The sequence below is a fragment of the Adiantum capillus-veneris genome, chromosome 19 (genome assembly GCF_014529385.1).
Source record: "Adiantum capillus-veneris isolate H3 chromosome 19, ASM1452938v2, whole genome shotgun sequence".
Taxonomy (NCBI): Eukaryota; Viridiplantae; Streptophyta; class Polypodiopsida; order Polypodiales; family Pteridaceae; genus Adiantum; species Adiantum capillus-veneris.
Window position 1 is genome coordinate 66,670,075 of NC_140949.1, and position 18,883 is coordinate 66,688,957.

Consider the following 18,883-nt stretch of genomic DNA (forward strand, 5'->3'; position numbering starts at 1 on the left):
GGTTTAAGGTGGATTCTCTTTTGAAAAAGCATGCTACACCTTGGATGCATTCTAAAGGGTCTTCTACAAGGAGACTTGGTGCAAAAGGTGTTTTGGATGCATCTTGAATGCCTTAGCTCGTTGAAATACTTTGGGAACACTCCAAAATCAGCTTAAACACTTTGAGAAGGTCAACTTTGCCTTTTACAACACCTAATTCTAAGTTATATGCTGAAAGTTATGGTGAAAACAAGGTGCTGCGGACACTGATCCTATAGGTCAAAGTTACAATCAGGTAAACCACAACGGTGATAAGTTTCCTTGAATTCTTCAACATTCTAAAATAACAATGGGGAGTTCAAAACCACTTGCATGTGGAGGGGTCGGCTCAAGTTGCTTCCAGAGACACAACAAACAGGATGGGGACACTCTGCAGGAGCCACTAGAGGGACATCATGGTGGGGCCCACATACATTATCAATCCTTATGGAGCCTCCACGACTTAAAAGTCTATTTCTAATGAGAAAATAGGTCCCTTATTTGCATTTGAGTGGTTTGGTCTCAAGATTCACCACTTTTCCACTCTATGTCACTATGTTAAGAATATCTCGGTGTTATGGTCCACCACTTGTCCAACCTATAAGGCTATATCTTAAAGGTTATTATTTCTCACCACTTGGAGTGACCATGATACATTTTACATGGGGATTTTGATCCAAGGTCCACCACTTGTCCAAGCTAGGCTCCATTGAAACATGGAGAGAAGCATGATCCACCATTTGTTAAAGATATGCTTCATTGAAACACGAAGAGAAGCAAGCTACACTATGTCTCCACGATGCTAGGATCCATTGAAATACCTTAAACCCACTATATCTCGTACATGTGGGGTTTAAATTCAAGGTCCTCCATTTGTCCAACCTATTATCCCTAGTAGCATGAGTGGTTTGGTCTCAAGATTCACCACTTTTTCACTGTATGTCAATATATTAAAAAGATCTGGGTGTTAAGGTCGACCACTTGTCCAACCTATAAAGGTATATCTTAAAGGGTCTTCTTCTCACCAATTGGAATGACCATGATATGTTTTACATGGGGGTTTGGTTCCATGTTCCACCACTTATCCAAGCTAACTCTATTGAAACATAGAGAGAAGCAAAGGTCCACCACTTGTCCAAGCTAGGTTCCATTAAAACATGGAGAGAAGGATGATCCACCATTTGTTGAAGATAGGCTTCATTGAAACATGAAGAGAAGCAAGTTGCATCATGTCTCCAAGTTGCTAGGATCCATTGAAATACCTAAAACCCACAATATTTAGTACATGTGGGGTTTAAATTCAAGGTCCACCACTTGTCCAACCTATTATCCCTAGTAGCATGAGTGGTTTTCTCTCAAGATTCACCACTTTTCCACTCTATGTCATTATATTAAGAAGATCTGGGTGTTAAAGTCAACCACTTGTGCAACCTATAAGGGTATATCTTAAATTGTATTCTTTCTCCCCACTTGGAATGACCATGATATGTTTTACATGGGGGTTTGTTTCCAAGGTCCACCCCTTATCCAAGCTAACTCTATTGAAACATAGAGAGAAGCAAAGGTCCACCACTTGTCCAAGCTAGGCTCCATTAAAACATGGAGAGGAGGATGCTCCACCATTCGTCGAAGCTAACTCTATGGGAACATGGGGGGTTTACAATCACGTTCCACCACTTGTCCAACCTATTATTGCTAGTAGAATGACTGGTTTGGTCTCAAGATTCACCATGTTTCCACTCTATTGCATTATATTAAGAAGATCTGGGTATTAAGGTCCACCACTTTTCCAACCTATAAGGCTATATCTTAAAGGGTATTATTTCTTGCCACTTGGAGTGACCATGATAGGTTTTACATTTGGGTTTGGTTCCAAGGTGCACCAATTATCCAAGCTAACTGTATTGAAACATAGAGAGAAGCAAAGGCCCACCACTTGTCCAAGATAAGGTCCATTGAAACATGGAGAGAAGGATGCTCCTCCATTTGTCGAAGATAGGCTCCATTGAAACATGAAGAGAAGCAAGCTACACCATGTCTTCAAAATGCTAGGCTCCATTGAAATACCTTAAACCCACGATATCTCGTACATGGGGGGTTTACATTCAAGGTCCACCACTTGCCCAACCTATTATCGCTAGTAGCATGAGTGGTTTGGTCTCAAGATTCACCACTTTTTCACTCTATGTCATTATATTAAGAATATCTTGGTGTTAAGGTCCACCACTTGTCTAGCCTATAAGGCTATATCTTAAAGGTTATTATTTCTCACTACTTGGAGTGACCATGATAGGTTTTACATGGGGATTTGGATCGAAGGTACACCACTTGTCGAAGCTAACTCGATTGAAACATAGAGAGAAGCAAAGGTCGACCACTTATCCAAGCTAGGCTCCATTGAAACATGGAGAGAAGGACGATCCACCATTTGTTGAAGATAGGCTTCATTGAAACATGAAGAGAAGCAAGCTGCACCATGTCCCCAAGATGCTAGGATCCATTCAAATACCTTAAACCCACGATATCTCGTACATGTGGGGTTTAAATTCAAGGTCCACCACTTGTCTAGCCTACGATCCCTAGTAGCATGAGTGGTTTGGTCTCAAGATTTACCACTTTTTCACTCTATGTCACTATATTAAGAAGATCTGGGTGTTAAGGTCGACCACGTGTCCAACCTATAAAGGTATATCTTAAAGGGTCTTCTTTCTCACCACTTGGAATGACCATGATATGTTTTACATGGGGGTTTGTTTCCACGGTCCACCACTTATCTAAGCTAACTCTATTGAAACATAGAGAGAAGCAAAGATCCACCACTTGTTCAAGCTAAGCTCTATTGAAACATGGAGAGAAGGATGCTTCACCATTTGTCGAAGCTAACTCTACTGAAACATGGGGGGTTTACATTCAAGGTCCACCACTTTTCCAACCTATTATACCACTTGTCCAACCTTTAAGGCTATATCTTAAAGGGTATTCTTTCTCACCACTTGGAATGACCATGATATGTTTTACATGGGGGTTTGGTTCCAAGGTCCACCACTTATCCAAGCTAACTCTATTGAAACATAGAGAGAAGGATGCTCCACCATATCTCCAAGATAGACTCCATTGAAACATGGAGAGAAGCAAGCTCCACCATGTCTCCAAGATACTAGGCTTTATTGAAATACCTTTAACCCCCACGATATTTTGTAAATGGGGGGTTTAAATTCAAGGTCCACCACTGTTCTAATATATTATCCCTAGAAGCATGAGTGTTTTGGTCTCAAGATTCACCACTTTTTCACTCTATGTCATTATAGTAAGAAGATTTAGGTGTTAAGGTCCACCACTTGTCCAACCTATAAGGTTATATCTTAAATGATATTTTTTCTCACCACTTGGAATGCGCATGATATGTTTTACATGGGCTTTTGTTCCAAGGTCCACCATTTGTCCAAGCTAGATCTATTACATATATAGCATACATACAATATTCAACTAGATTCCCTACCTGTCATGTCCAGTAGTAGCATGGATGCTCTGGCTTTAAGGTCCACCACTTGTCCAACCTATACTCTCTTATGTAAGGGAGATCATGCTATAAATTCAAAACCTTTTCGCCTAAATTTAAAATTCAAATTTATCGCATAAATTTAAAATATCCCTCCCAAATTTTAAATATCCCGCCTAAATTTTAAAATATCCCACCCCAATTATTAAATTCAAAGTTTTTTTAAAAATTTAACTCTTACCACTTAAATTTAAAATATTCCACGCGAAATTGATTTTAAATTCAAGTTTACCACAAAAAAATGTGATTATCCCACCTAAATTCAAATCTGCAAACCTCAAATCATTATATTGTACATAAGTTCAAACAAATTCAAATTAACAAGCCTAAATTGATATTAGTTTGCATAGATATGAGTTTATCACACCTAAATTATGTCACCATGTAAGAGAGAGTGGTTAGAGAATTTAAACTAGGTCCACCAGTTGTCCAACCTAGATACCAAGAAGGATTGAGTGTACAAGGTATTGTTTGGAGGTCCTTATAGCCCACTGGTCTCAAGGTCCACCACTTGTGGTAAGGGTCACCAAAAAGTGTATATATTCATCCAAAGCAATACACATATTTTTGGTCTACATGTCCTAGTTTCAGCCATCTATGTCCATTAGGTGTATCACTGAACAACACTACTTTTGTTGAGAAAGAAAAGTTACAATCATATCTACAAATGGATTAGAGGAAAATCAGCTCAGCATACATCCAGAACTCGCTACAAGAATCGACCTTAACAAATCACGCAAGTAAGTCTTCCATTCAAGTTTACTAGTATTACAATGTGTTAGTTATCTGTGATATTTATGTATGTATATATACTATGTGTGCATATCGTAATTAAGTGTAATTGTGTATCTACATTATGTATGAGTATTACAATGAAACAACACAAATATACATACATACACATAGATAACACAGACGCACACATACATGAGCATGTATTTTCAAGAGAGAGACAACAAGATACAGAGATAGATAGATAGATAGAGAGAGAGAGAGAGAGAGGGAGAGAGAGAGAGAGAGATAAATACCTGTTTTCTAGAGAGAGGAGAGACAGAAAGATAACAGATTTCACTATGTTTATGTATGTGGAACAGAGGAAGACGATGTATGGGAATATGTGCATGTATTTTCAAGAGAGAGACAACAAGATAACAAATTTCACTGTAGTTATGTATGTGTAAGAGAGGAAGACGATGTGTGGGAATATGTGCATGTATTTTCAAGAGAGAGACAGCAAGATAAAAGATTTCACTGTGGTTATGTATGTGGAAGAGAGGAAGACGATGTGTGGGAATATGTGTATGTGTGCGGGAATACTTTTAAACTATGAATCTCTGTCTTTTGACGAGAGAGTGTGTGTGCAAGAAAGAGTTACAGAGACCCATCTTCTCTATATGGATAAAGACAGAGAGTGAGAGAGAGAGAAATACCTGTTTTTTCTCTATTCGTGAGGTGTGCAATGTCTCCCGAGAAGAAGTTATGCCCGATGCTGCCCTTATGAAAAGCGTTGTGTAGGATGTTGTTTCTTTATCTTGTGCGTGAACTGTTAATCCTGTGCGCTCCACCTGTGCGTTGTGTACGATGCCGGGTTTTCTCCTCTACGTGCACGTATACTCCAATTGTGTGAGATCTACGTGCTCTTTCTCTGTGTGCTGCTCATTTGCTTTCTCTATGTGCGTTGCTCGTGCGCTCTCTCTGTGCCTAATCTTGATAGGTTTATTAGAATGCCACATAAGCTACAAGTCCACATTTTATCATAGGATTAAAAAAAACAAAAGCAGTATAAAACATTAACCAGTTCACACGGCCAAAATTAAAGAAATCATGGTTGAAAAGATGCAAAACATGCGTAACTCTATACTAGGAATTCACTTTTTTTTTTTTTTAAATGCCACCCCTTGACCTCTCCCGGAACAATATCCCAAAATCAGCCTCCCAAGCCCCGCCATCGAGAGCGCTATATTCCACATCCCCATCAAGAGCGCTACCCCCAAACCTCACGTGGAAGCGCTGCCTCATCGGATGCACCCCATTGTGGCATTGCCCTAAGACCCCGCATCTGGAGTGCTAAATGGGAACATTCTTCATTAGTGAAATTTTGAACATAAACTATATTTAGCATATACTTAAATATAATACAAATATTTAACATATTAACTATACTACTAATTTACTATAGCACTTCTAGATTATGTCCCATACTATATTTAAGGTGCCAAAGGTTTGGCCTTATGGTCCTAGATTTAGCCAAGTGGTCAACACCTATAGGACCAAGTGCACACTGTGCCAAAAAACTTGGCTACCACTTCACTTGCCAAAGTTTAGGCCACATGGTCAATCCTAAGTTTCCAATGTTCTTATTATGTCATAAGAGACAACAGTTCTTTTTGGTCACATTTTGCCTCGTGGAAAACCTACGCTTGTTTTCACATACTCGGGCACTTCAAGCCATAATAAATTTTCATTACTCTTCGTCGGCAACCCTTTAGTTCAAGTCTTTGAAAAAATGTTGTTTAAGGCCACCCTAAACCATTTTCATTTAGGGGTGTCTAAAACTAGCTTTTTGGCAATTCGGGAAGAAAACGATCAAAGTTTTATACTTAGTTTTAACCACTTAACCAATTCAAATATTGGAAAGCAAGGTCTTGTAATACTTTCCTTTGGACATCACACATTAAAACTAGGTCCCTCACTTGTTCAAGCTATGCTCTAATACAATAAAGGGCTTTTGGTTTCAAGATGCACCACTTTCCCAACCTTGATTCCATTAAAGAAGCTAGCTCTACTTAGACATTTAATAGCAAGGTCTTGTAGAAATTCACATTGAACATTTTCCATGACATCTAGGTCCACCACTTGTCTAAGCTATGCTCTAATAGAGCAAGGGGGTTTTGGTTTCAAGATCCACCACTTGTCCAAACTTGATTTGGGAAGCAAGGTCCTATAATAGTTTGCTTTGGACATTCACCATTACAACTAGGTCCACCACTTGTCCAAGCTATGTTCTAATACACTAAGGAGGCTTTGGTTTCAAGGAGAACCACTTTTACGAGTTTTTTTTTGGAAGTAAGGTCTTTACATAGTTCACCTTGGACCTTGGACATTGGATACTACAACTAAGCCCACCACTTGTCCAATCTATCCTCTATATATAGCCAAACGGTTTGGGTTTCAAGATTCACCACTTTTCCAACCTTGCTTCCATTAAATAAAGGAGGGGCATTATAACTAGGTCCACCACTTGTCCAAGCTATGTTGTGATATAGAAAGAGGATTTTGGTTTCAAGAATCCACCACGTGTTCAACCTTGCAAGACTCAAGGGATACTTGGACATTGGAAATCATAGTCCTATAGTAGTTGATAGGTGGCAGTGGGTATTACAACTAGGTCCAACCTATGCTCTAATATAGAAAAGAGGCTTTGGTTTCAAGGTCCACCACTTGTCCAACCTTGCTTCCATTAAAGAAATGAGGGGCTATGTAAACATTGGCAAGCAAGGTAGCAAGGTTCTAAGGTATTTCACCTTGGATATTGGGCATTATAACTAGGTCCACCACTTGTCCAAACTATGCTCTGATATAGAAAGGGGATTTTAGTTTGAAGATCCACCACGTGTTCAACCTTGCAAAACTCAAGGGATACTTGGATATTGGAAAGCATAGTCCTATAGTAGTTGATAGGTGGGAGTAGGTATTACAACTAGGTCCACCACTTGTCCAACCTATGCTCTAATATAGCAAGGAGCCTTTGGTTTCAAGATCCACCATAATTTCCAACCTTGCTTCCATTAATATAGCAAGGAGGATTTGGTCTCAAGGTTCACCACTTGTCCAACCTATGCAAACCTTTTTCATGTTGTAGCATGATTTTTTGTTTGAAGAGTATTTTTCTATGACTATGGATTTAACAATGTAATCTTTTTCACTTACAGGATGGACTTTGAATCTGGGGAGAATCACATATGATACTTGACAATGAAATTGTTGGTATTGGTTGTGTGTGTAGAATAGATCCAGATTCCACTTGTGGTGGTACAAAGATAGGGCAAGGAAATGTCTCCATACTAGTGGAGGAATGCTTGAAGGATGTGGTCCCACCTTTTCCTATAATGGATACTTCATCTCTCCAAGGCTCATTATGGAGTGATGTTCGATGGTCAAAGCTTCTTTTGCGATCTTTTATATTGAATGTGAACTTAATTGATCCATAGGAAAGCTACAATGGTGATGAAGAACAGAATCATTCTGATCCTCTAGTTACAGATGCAATACCTATGACAAGCCCAAAACTTGAAGCAGTGATTAGAGAGTCTTGGAGAAATCAGAAGGTTCTTTTAAAAGATGAAACAATGATGCAAACCATGAATGAAGGGACGATCTTATATGTATTTCCACATGATTATGTCAACTTTCAGGAACTTGGTCATGATTGTGTGGGTGTGGGTATTGAAAGAGAAAATGCAAGCATTGATGATGTGGTTGAAGTGGGTAGCATCACTTTGCTAAAGTGGCCCATCAAGCAGACAACAATGTTGAATGGGAGCCCATTACAACTCTTTTTTCCTGTTGATGGCATGCATGCTACATATGAGGATGTATCCAATGATGACAATGTTGGAAAAAAAATTGATGGGAGTAATGTTGTCCAGTTGTCAAGGAAGAGACGATACACTTTCATGAATAGGACTCAAAAATCAAAAGCAGCACCAGTTTCCACTTTGTACCTTTCAAACAAATCAATTCAAAGGGTATCATGCATTGATTGTTGTGCACAAAAATGTTTCCAGTTTGCAAATCGTGATATGGTGACAAGGTTACGACAAAAATTTTGGGGAGAGTCTCAAAAATCACGCACTAATTATGTTTGTGATGTTATTTCTATATGTTATCAGAAAGATGAGAAGTCACGATACCAATTCAGGCTAAATGGCTCTATTGTTTTGTTGTAGAGCATGGTATGAGCTTCATGGAATACCAAAGACATCATTTTATCGAGATACAAGGAGAACTTTGAAAATGGTGTGCGCCAATATGTACATGGGAAAACATGTACATGAGAAGAGGACTTCAACATACTAGTTTAGCAAGAGAACTACTAAATGAGTTTGTGGAAAACAACTCTGAGAAGATGCCACATAGAAGTAGAACACTGCTAGATGGCTCAAGAGAGACTCAATTGGTGATTTCATCAACATACAAACAAGTGGATATTTTATGTGAAATCAACACGACACTTGGCCAAATGGGCTATGAGAAGAAGCTATCCCAATCTTCTTTTGGTAGAATTTGGAACAAAGACTACCCACATGTCACTTTAACAAAGATGAGTGAGTTCTCTAAGTCCAATATTTGTAGCTCAATCAAGGCAAGGTTAGAAGCTATACCTTCTCTTGAAGAGAGAGCTCTTCTCTTTGAGGGAGAGAGAAGTTCACATGGCACAACAAAAGAGTTTTGCAGAAGCCTATATTATGCATGGCGCACATATTCAGAAACTCAGCCACAAAAATATGTATGCATAATCCATGATAAGGTGGATCAAAAGAAGACTGCCATTCCTAGATTACGCATTGTTCCCAAGGGTGTGGATTTAGGATATAATCTGCAGGTGGCATTGATTGGCATGATCACTCATGGACATGGAGAAGGTTATTACGAACACTTTGTCTTGAATGGTTTGTGGTGGCCACCAGCTGATCCAAATCTTACAATTGGCTCAATTGCTAATTGTTTACATAACCTAGAGCGGATAGATCAGCATCCTCTTGGTGATCTAGTAACAAATGGACTTCCAAGGAGCAATATTTCACTACTACATGCTTTGAACTCAAGGGATGCTTTGGACTACCATAACTTGAGTGATGGAAAAGAGCCCATTGTGCAACAATCAGAAATTGTAGAAGAGTAATTGGGGTCAACATTTCGTAGGTTGATAGAGAACTTGTTGCTATAATTGGATAATTGTGCAAGGGAAAACAAAAATCGATACTTATTTGCCTATTTGTCAATGCTTGTTGCAAGGGGTGTTTTCAAAACCATCCAGCTAGGATTTTTAATGGTTGGGCATATACGTGAGGACATAGACACCATGTTTAGTAGGTTTTCAGAGAAGTTGAGAGTTACACAAACCTATACTTTTCCACATTTGATGGATACATTACGAAAGAGCTCATCTTCATCTCTAGCTATTTCATGCAATATTGTGGTGGCTATCTTTGTGATGGACAAGACATACTTGTTGGAGATTCCAAACCGCTTTAGTTCAGGTCCTTTATGCAGGATGAGACACCAATGATACATTATAAGGCACATGTAGGTGTATCAAGTTGGAGTGGAAGTATTCACCTTTGGAAAACAGACACAGAAGGCAAGACAATGTTACCACATGGAGATCCACCTCTAGTAACAATGGTGGAGTATGTCAAGGCCCACGAAGAAGTCATTTTGGGGCTAAAGAACTATATAAAATTTTAAAAAAATTTAGGGAATGGTTCAAGTATTCCGCGATATTGTAGACCCGTGATAGATTATTGGAGTAAGGTAATTGAAGAGACTGGAAAAGCAATCATCTCAGAGGGAGTCTTGTATGAAATGTTTTGGCCTAAAACTCAAGAATATTATCACCTACAAAGCACTACAATGAATTTGCAACAAGGATCATAAAGATTCCTAGGCTTTGAAGAGTTGAACAATCATTTTTGTGGGCCTCAACGAGATAGGCCAAGGGAAGAGTTTGACCCTATGTCTGATGTGCACCAAGGTGACTTTCTTATGCTTGTTCCGAGTGACATAGAAATCTATCCAGTGTGGCTTGCAATGGCTTTATCTGACATTGATAATGAGCCTACATCACCAAACTATAGAAAACTCTTGATTCAATATTGGGCACCTTGTGTGAGAAAAAGTGGGATGACAGATACTCAAGCTTACAGTAATTGTTGGAAGGGTTATTGGGCTGTCAACTATAAGGACCCACAAGTGTGGGAAGTTGTAGATGCAATTGTTTGGTCCTGGAGACCCAACAAACAAGGACCATTTTCTAGAATAAAGGTTCAAGAAAGGCATGCTCTAAACGCCAAATAAGGCCTCACTCATGCACATCAACCACACTTGGATCAAAGTTTAGATATGGTATCAATTGTGGACTAGAATTATGTGGAGCTTCTATTGTGACTATACTAGTCAAGTTCGTAAAACAAAATCTTTTTTGTATCTTCCTTTGTTTTATGTAATTCGTAGTTTTTATTCAAATCCATGTGTTGTACATCCTCTTGACTTTTGGTGTTTATCAACACCACAATCCTATGAGACTTTCACTTTATTTACTAACAACACACCTCAATTTTTCCCACTTTAAGTGCAAAATTCCCAAATTACATGAATTTAGTCGATTTGGAGATTCCCATAATGTGAGAATTTTACCAAAATACCTAATATGGTCTTAGGAGTCTAGTGGTCTTTTCAAAAGTGAATTTGGATATCAAAAACCAAACCAAAATCCCAGAACTGCCAAGTACTCTGAGCAAGTGCTAGAATTGACCTAACTTTCAATCTAGATGTCCATTTTCAAAAAATTTGATACCATAGGACCTCCTAATCATGGTGAATGTGATGGTACCAAGATAAGTCAATTTGAGCTCCAAACATGGATCACGATCCATGTACCCATAGTGACAGCTTGAGTTGAAACTTTCCAGATCAGTAGTGCATACACAAGGAAACATATCCCCAAGTCCAGTTTTGAAACAAATTGAGAAAATTTGGGCCAAAAGGAAGCAAAATAGGTAAGAGACTGAAAATCGCAGTGCAGACCTTGTATTGGGTATTTGACCTGTCAAAACAAGTCCAAATCCAAAAAGATTTGAGATTTAGCTTGTAGACATAGTCAAGAACAAACTTCTAAGAGGACAAGTCCATATGTGGTTGAACATGGATCACGATCCATGTTCCTCAACCTCAGAATTTGATGAAAATTGGTATACAGCTTGCATATGACCTTGTCTACACACAGTAAAAATTTGGAAATAAAAAATTTGACAGGGAACATGGATCGCGATCCATGTACCTCTCAGTATGGTGGGGGTACATGACTTGGTGATATTGTAGACATACTCAAGGACATCCCAAATCTCAAGTTTCAGCTAAAAATACCTTTTGGAGACCAAGATATAAGCCAAAGTTTCTTTTTTCTGGTCCTGAGACTGTTTTGAGTGCTGTTTCAAGTGTAGTTCACTAAAAGTGCTCTGACTTTTGATACACAACTCCAAATTGAGTTAGGTATAGCTAGGAAGAAAGCTTGCGGGCAATAGCACTCCACAAAGGAAGAAAAAGAAGAAAATGGTGACTACCACTCACAAATCTACAAGGTACAATCTCTTGATCTTTGGCAAATGTCAAGTTTCAACTTTGAAGCACGATATCTCTAACTTTAAAATTCACAATTTGGCACCTCGAGGTCTCTCTCCCTCCGAAAGGTGATTCTTGGCCTTAGGCTTAGAATACATCCCTCCCCCACTAAACCCTTCTCCTACCTTACTCCTCAAATCACACTACAATCTATCAAGAAATCTCAACCTTAAATTTTTCTTTAAAGATCTTAAACCTTCCCACCCCTCTCCTTTTAAGGAACCCAACCCCCTTTGGAAACCACCCCTAATAAATCCCCATCTTAGCCAAATTTTGTCTACTAATGGGTATAATTTTTACCTCATTCTGAATACTTGCAATTCACCCCTCTCAAAGTGACCTCGTTTTGTCATTGAAGCTTTAGCTAGCCTCTCCTTAGACCCTTCAATAATCATAAAACCCGCTTACAAAAACTTGGGTGTAGTAATCCTACCATTAGATCGGTATGTTAAGTAATCCTACCTTAACATTCCATTTACCTTCTTAGCTTCCCTTATTTCCTCTATCACCCTCTGCTACTCCGCTCTTCTCTCTTTGGAACGCAACTTTATCCTCTCCCCCCTTAACAAACCCCCTAAACCTTGTCCTATCTACTTCATCCCTAAAATACATAAGCCATCCATCGTCTCTTGACCTATATGTTCCTATAAGGGTTACCTCTTTGAGAAGGCTTCTATTTGGCTCCATTTGGAACTCTATCCAATTCTCCTTTGCCAAAAACAAGACCTACGAAGATCCCTTACCCTCATCCAAGACTTGGACAAAATCCCTCTTCCACCTAACACACTCCTTTTTACCTTTGATATTGAAGCCTTATACCCTAGCATTCCTACTAATCAAGGCCTCATTGCTCTCAAATCTACCATTACTAAATTTTTTGACTCATACAAAACCCATTTTGTCCTCTCCCTTGCCTCCCTTATCCTTTAGCATCATTATATCACCTTCAAAGGAAAATTTTGGAAACAAACCAAAGGCACTGCCATGGATTCTAACTTTTCTGTGGTTTATGCTGGGATCTTGCTTTGTCACTTGGAAGCCTCTTGCCCTCTCTTACTCAACCCTAACCTCCTCTACTTCAAGCGCCATGTGGACGATGCTTTTGGACTATGGAACGGATCCTTCAATACCCTTACCTACCTCTTAAACTCTTATGGTGAACCTCTACATTCACATTAAAATCTCGAGTACCATCTCCCATACCCATGCCATTATACTTGACATTGAATTTTTTAAAGGGGCCCGCTTCACTTCATCTGGTCTCTTGGACTCCCATTGCTATCAAAAACCCTTAAATGCCTATAACTACATCCCTTGGATCTCATGGCACCCTACACATCAAAAGGTTGCTTTCATAATCTCAGAGCTCAAAAGGTATAGTATTAGAGAATCAACATTGAAGGGATACCTCGACCTCCGCAACCTCTTCTACTTACACCTTCGGGCAAAGGGCTACCGGCCTAGCTTCCTCCTAAAAGTTTTCAACAAGGTCTCTTACCTCAATGGCACCTCTCTCTTCTCCTTCCCTTGCAGAAGATAACAAAAAATCCACCCACCGTGTTCAAAATCCCCTTTACACCTACCTCTAGAAAATTACTACCCTCTCAACGTATTAGCAATCCCATTTCAAAAGCTTGCCAGCTTGATGCAAACATTTCCCACCTCCCTAGGCCTACTATTTGTTGGACCTTAGGCCCCAACATCCACAGCCTTCTGGTGCACAGTTCACACCCCCCTTGACTCGCTTTTTCACCTCACACACCCTCTCTTTCTTAAGCTCCCAAGCCAAACCCAATCCATTTTTGTACATCTATCCTACACAATCTTTACAAAGTTATAGTTTACTGCTATCCCCCCCTCCCCCCCTTTTGTTATGCTGGCACCATACCATCTAGAGCTAATTTTTTGGAGAAACTTTCCTCCCTCCCCTTGAATTATCCTTTGAACACTTCATTACACCTTTACCAAATCCTTATTGAGCTTGCTTTTAACCTCTCCCTCTCCTTTTCCTTTCTTGTTAGCCTCCCTTTGATTCACACCTCTACCCCATCCTCATTCCCAAAAATTGTACTCTTGAACCTGGTCTCTTAGCTTATATCCACACCTAACTCACCATGTACCCTAGTACTTGGCCTTTAATTACACTCCTCCTAGAAAATGATGTCCCCCAAGATATAAACCTAAAAAATAATCCTCCAAGCTCCCTTTATAAACCCCTACGTCCTCCTCTTTTACAAACACAATCGCTAACACCACCACTCATGAGCTCACAAAGAGCGAAACGTATTTGGTGGTACTACCCCTATTATTGCCAGCTGATCTTGACATCCATCATTTTTCGGCTAATCTTATAGTATCGTTTCACACGCTTGAATATTTGTTATCTTTTAAAACAAGTCGAAATAGCCAAATACAAAAACTATTCAAAAACTACAAAGGGCAGACAGAAAAACTCATGTTTGATTAGAAAAAAGTTGGCCAAATTCAACCAGATTTGGGGAAGAGTATCACCAGAACATGGACTACAAGCTGACCAAGTTTCATGTCAAAATGTAGTCAAACATGGATCGCGATCCATGTACCTCATGAAAAGAATTTGAACTTTTTTTTGTCTGAGATTTGAGTAGTAGGTAGCTGGTACCATTTGGAACAACTTTCCCAGAAGAACCATATGCAACAATGTTGTAAAAAGTGGTCAAAAGAGCCAAAAATAGAACGTTGTCAAAATTGTCGCAGCAGACTGTAGAAGTCAGTTTTGGTTGGGCAAAACTAATCCAAATTCAAAAAGATTTGTGGAGCAATCTACAAACATCAAAAGCTAGTAGCACACCAAAAATTCAGATCCAAAAGTGGTGTAACATGGATCGCGATCCATGTACCTATGAGAAATTTTTGAATAAAAACTTTTCCAGCCTATAGCAGAGACAATTGTGAACAAAAGTCCCCAAAGAATTTTTGTCAAAATGTCCAAAAAAGTCATCAAAAGAGTCAGAAACTGTTCAAAGAGGAAAACCCTAAAAGAGACCTAGGGATTGACTTTTGCCTGACCTAAACAAGTCCAAATCACACAAAAACCATATAGTAGGAATCAGGAGACCAAGGACAAGATGTGTGCCAAGTTTCGATGCCTTCGACACATAGATACATGGATCGTGATCCATGTTACTTTGTGACAAACTGATAATAAACTTGCACCCTAGCTAGAGGATATCACAAGGAGTCTAGTGGTCTTTTCAAAAGTGAATTTGGATATCAAAAACCAAACCAAAATGCGAGAACTGCCAAGCACTATGAGCAAGTGTCAGAATTGACCTAAATTTCAATCTAGAGGTCCATTTTCAGAAATTTAGATACCATAGGACCTCCTGATCATGGTGAATCTGATGGTACTAAGATAAGTCAATTTGAGCTCCAAACATGGATCGTGATCCATGTACACATAGTGACAGATTGAGTTGAAACTTTCCAGATCATTAGTGCATACACAGGGAAACATATCCCCAAGTCGAGTTTTGAAAATAATTAAGCAAATTTGGGCGAAAAGGGAGCAAAATAGGTGTGAGACTGAAAACCGTAGTGCAGACCTTGTATTGGGTATTTGACCTATCAAAACAAGTCCAAATCCAAAAAGATTTGATATTTAGAGCTGAAGTTTACTAGGTTTTAGTTTTGGTTTTAGAGCTAAATTTTACTAGGTTTCCTAGATCCTAACTTTTAGGGTACTCCAAGACTAGTTTTCATACCAAAAGGGTCACAAATTCCTGACTTTTGAGAGACTTTCCAGGAGCAAAAATGGATAAGTTGCACTTAGACAAAGTGGGCTTGTCAATGAATATCTTGAAAGTTCTGAGAGGGTCTTGACTGTGACAAATCATCCACCACCAGGGTTTTCTACTCTACTCAAAGACATTAAAAATGTTACAATGCCAACAAGTGGGGGATTGGGAGAATACATAGAGGAGAGACATCCTCTAATCAACAAACCAAACGTGAGATTCATCAAAGCCAATGAGTCCATGAGAGTGCTTATAGATTATACTCATGAGGGCTTGTACAGATTCAGAAACGGGGATCAATACATCTTTTATAGGTGTGTAGAACCCTACAATGGGGAGTTGACATTCCATAAAAATATCTATGCATTCACATATACAGATGACCACAGAGTGCAAGTTTTAATGCTAGATAAGTATGAACGTGAGTACAAAATTGTCAATCCAATTAACTTAGAATGCTACTACATACAAGGGTACTCCAATCTCTACTTACTTTCATCCAACAACGATGCCAGAGCACACATCAGAGAGGATTCCATTTGGATTTTCTCCAAGACGAGAGGAGCAAACGAGAGATGTCTTTCCAAGAGACCACGAATTGGTTAAATTGGTGACTGAACCACAACGATTAAGACCATATCAAGTGGCTCAATGTGTGAAGGCAAAGTACAGTGGGACAGGGGATCCATATGCTCATGTCTCACTCTTCAAACAAGTTTTGAGAGCTGAACAAATTGCGGATTCTCATACTCAATATGAGAGATTTGGGTTGACATTGGAAGGAACAGCCTTGACGTGGTTCCAACCACTAAACAAAGATGATTTCCTAAACATAGCACAAATCTTACAAGTGTTTGTAGAAGTTTTTTGAAAAGGGGAATCAAACACAACACAGTGTCCCAAATCTACGCTTTCAAAAAAAAAGAAAACGAAAGAGTGAAGGAAGCTTTGCTTCACTTCAAACAATACATTGAGAGATGTCCTATGAGAGAGCTAACACAAGATGAGATATTGTCAGTTCTCTTTATAGAGGGCTTGAGGAATGAAACTCTAAAAAAGGACCTACATTTGAAAGGATGCACGACGTTTGAGCAAGTCACTAGAGAAGCTCTATATCTAGTTGACAATTGCAAGGCCTACGGAGAGGTGACTGAAGATAAAGACAACACGACTAGTAGTGACTCATCTCCAAAGAGCGAACCCACCACAAAGCAATATGTTTAAACTCCTTGGGAACCAATCATTGATCAAGTGGTCAAGGGAGTGATTAGAAGAATAAACCAAGGCTACATACAGAACCCGATTGTACGACAATCTCAATTGAGGATATGTAATACTTGTGGAGGGGATCATCCCACTCCATGGTGTAGGACTCAACCAAAGCCACAACATGTGGTAGGGCAACGACCACCTCTTTTGAATGATGGTAGAGAAGTAGTCAACTACACTCAACCAACATATATGCCACAACTTGTGAGAAACCAATACTCCATGGATGCGAATACGCTCATGTTAATTGCCAATCATTCACAAGAGTATGGTTCAAAGAACATCCTCACAAGGCAAGAACAACCACTGGCTGCATCACCAGCTACTATGAAACAAGAAATTCCATGCTATGAGTGTGGAGTTGATCATTGGGCACGAAGTTGTCCAAACAAGGGTCCACAAATTTAATTATTTGTATTCTGTGAACCTTGTGGTATAGACCATCTACGCCAACATTGTGCTAAAAATCCAAACTACATAGGGAAAGCAACAATGAATGTTGTAGGCGTGATGCCTTCTTCAAGCGGATCTGAGGTAGAACCCTACATTCCTTTAAATGTGGTGACTCGAGCTCAAGCTCAAGAAGCTTCCAAAAACGCAATCGTTGAGGAGGAATCCACATTGCCTGTTCAAACAAAAATCGAGAACATATCGGTGAGAACTGCAAGAAAATCATGGAAAGCCAAACGGGATGAAATGAAAGCAAAGAGGCTATAGGAGAAAGCTGCTTTTTGGAAACTAAACTGAATCAAACAAGAAAGAAGCTTAGACAAGAGCAAGAAAGGAACAAAAACACAAAGGGACCTAAAGAGTCAAAGACTAACTCGGGAGGTTCAGTCTTGGTCGACAAAGTGGTTGAACCTTTGGATGCGATCTTGAAAGCTTATGAAGCTAGGCTAAAACCCAACCAAATCCAAGAGGATAGATGGCTAACATACCCTCGTCCAGGGTATGAAAAAGAGAGGTTGCAAATGTGCAAGGAGCTCATTCAGAAGGGCCAAGCTCTTATGGAACCACATGTTCCAGATGCTCCAAAAACGGAGGTGCTAATCCGCAGAAAATTCCAAGAATTGGAGAGCGAGGGTATTGTAAACGGAGACCAAGGAGTGTCGAGAGTTGAGGTACCTTTACATACAAGGGAAGTAGCCAATACCACAGATGGGGTGGGCTCACAAGCAATGATGCCTATTCCGGAGGTAGAAGAACCGTGGCCACAATCCTTGTGGGAATCAATCAGAAACCAAAATGATGGTAGTGCTACTTTACAGTCAGCACCTATCCCTGAGATAAACATGGATCATGAATTTTTTCAAGGATATATACGATCTCTATACGGGGATGTTGGGTCTCTCGCATCTGAAGAGAGTAAACCATGCTCCCTAAGGACGTTGCCATCTTTCATAGGAGAACTCGAAAAAAAATCGGAGGTTAAAATGGTACCTTCTCAGTGGAAAGCCACACCAAAAATGATGGATACCAAGAGCTTTCATGAATTGATATCTTCTCCTATACAATGCACACTTTATCTCTCAGCGCTACTAAAAATTAGACCGCATCCATGGGGCCAAATGGGCAAACACCTGGAAACGATGGGCTTGAAAATCCCTTCACATGAACAACTTGCATATGAAAACATGGATAACACCATGCCTAAGAATCCACAAACAAAGACAATACCAGTAAATAAGGTGGGTGACTACTGTGAAGGAGATGAAGGAAACACCACCTTACCACTTGAGTACAAAGGCGTAAAGACGGTTGCTATATTAGATAGTGGGGCAGGAATTGCCATTGCAACCAAAGAGATATCAAAAAAATGGGGAAAGCCTGCTCTTAGGAAAACTTGAATGAAACTGAA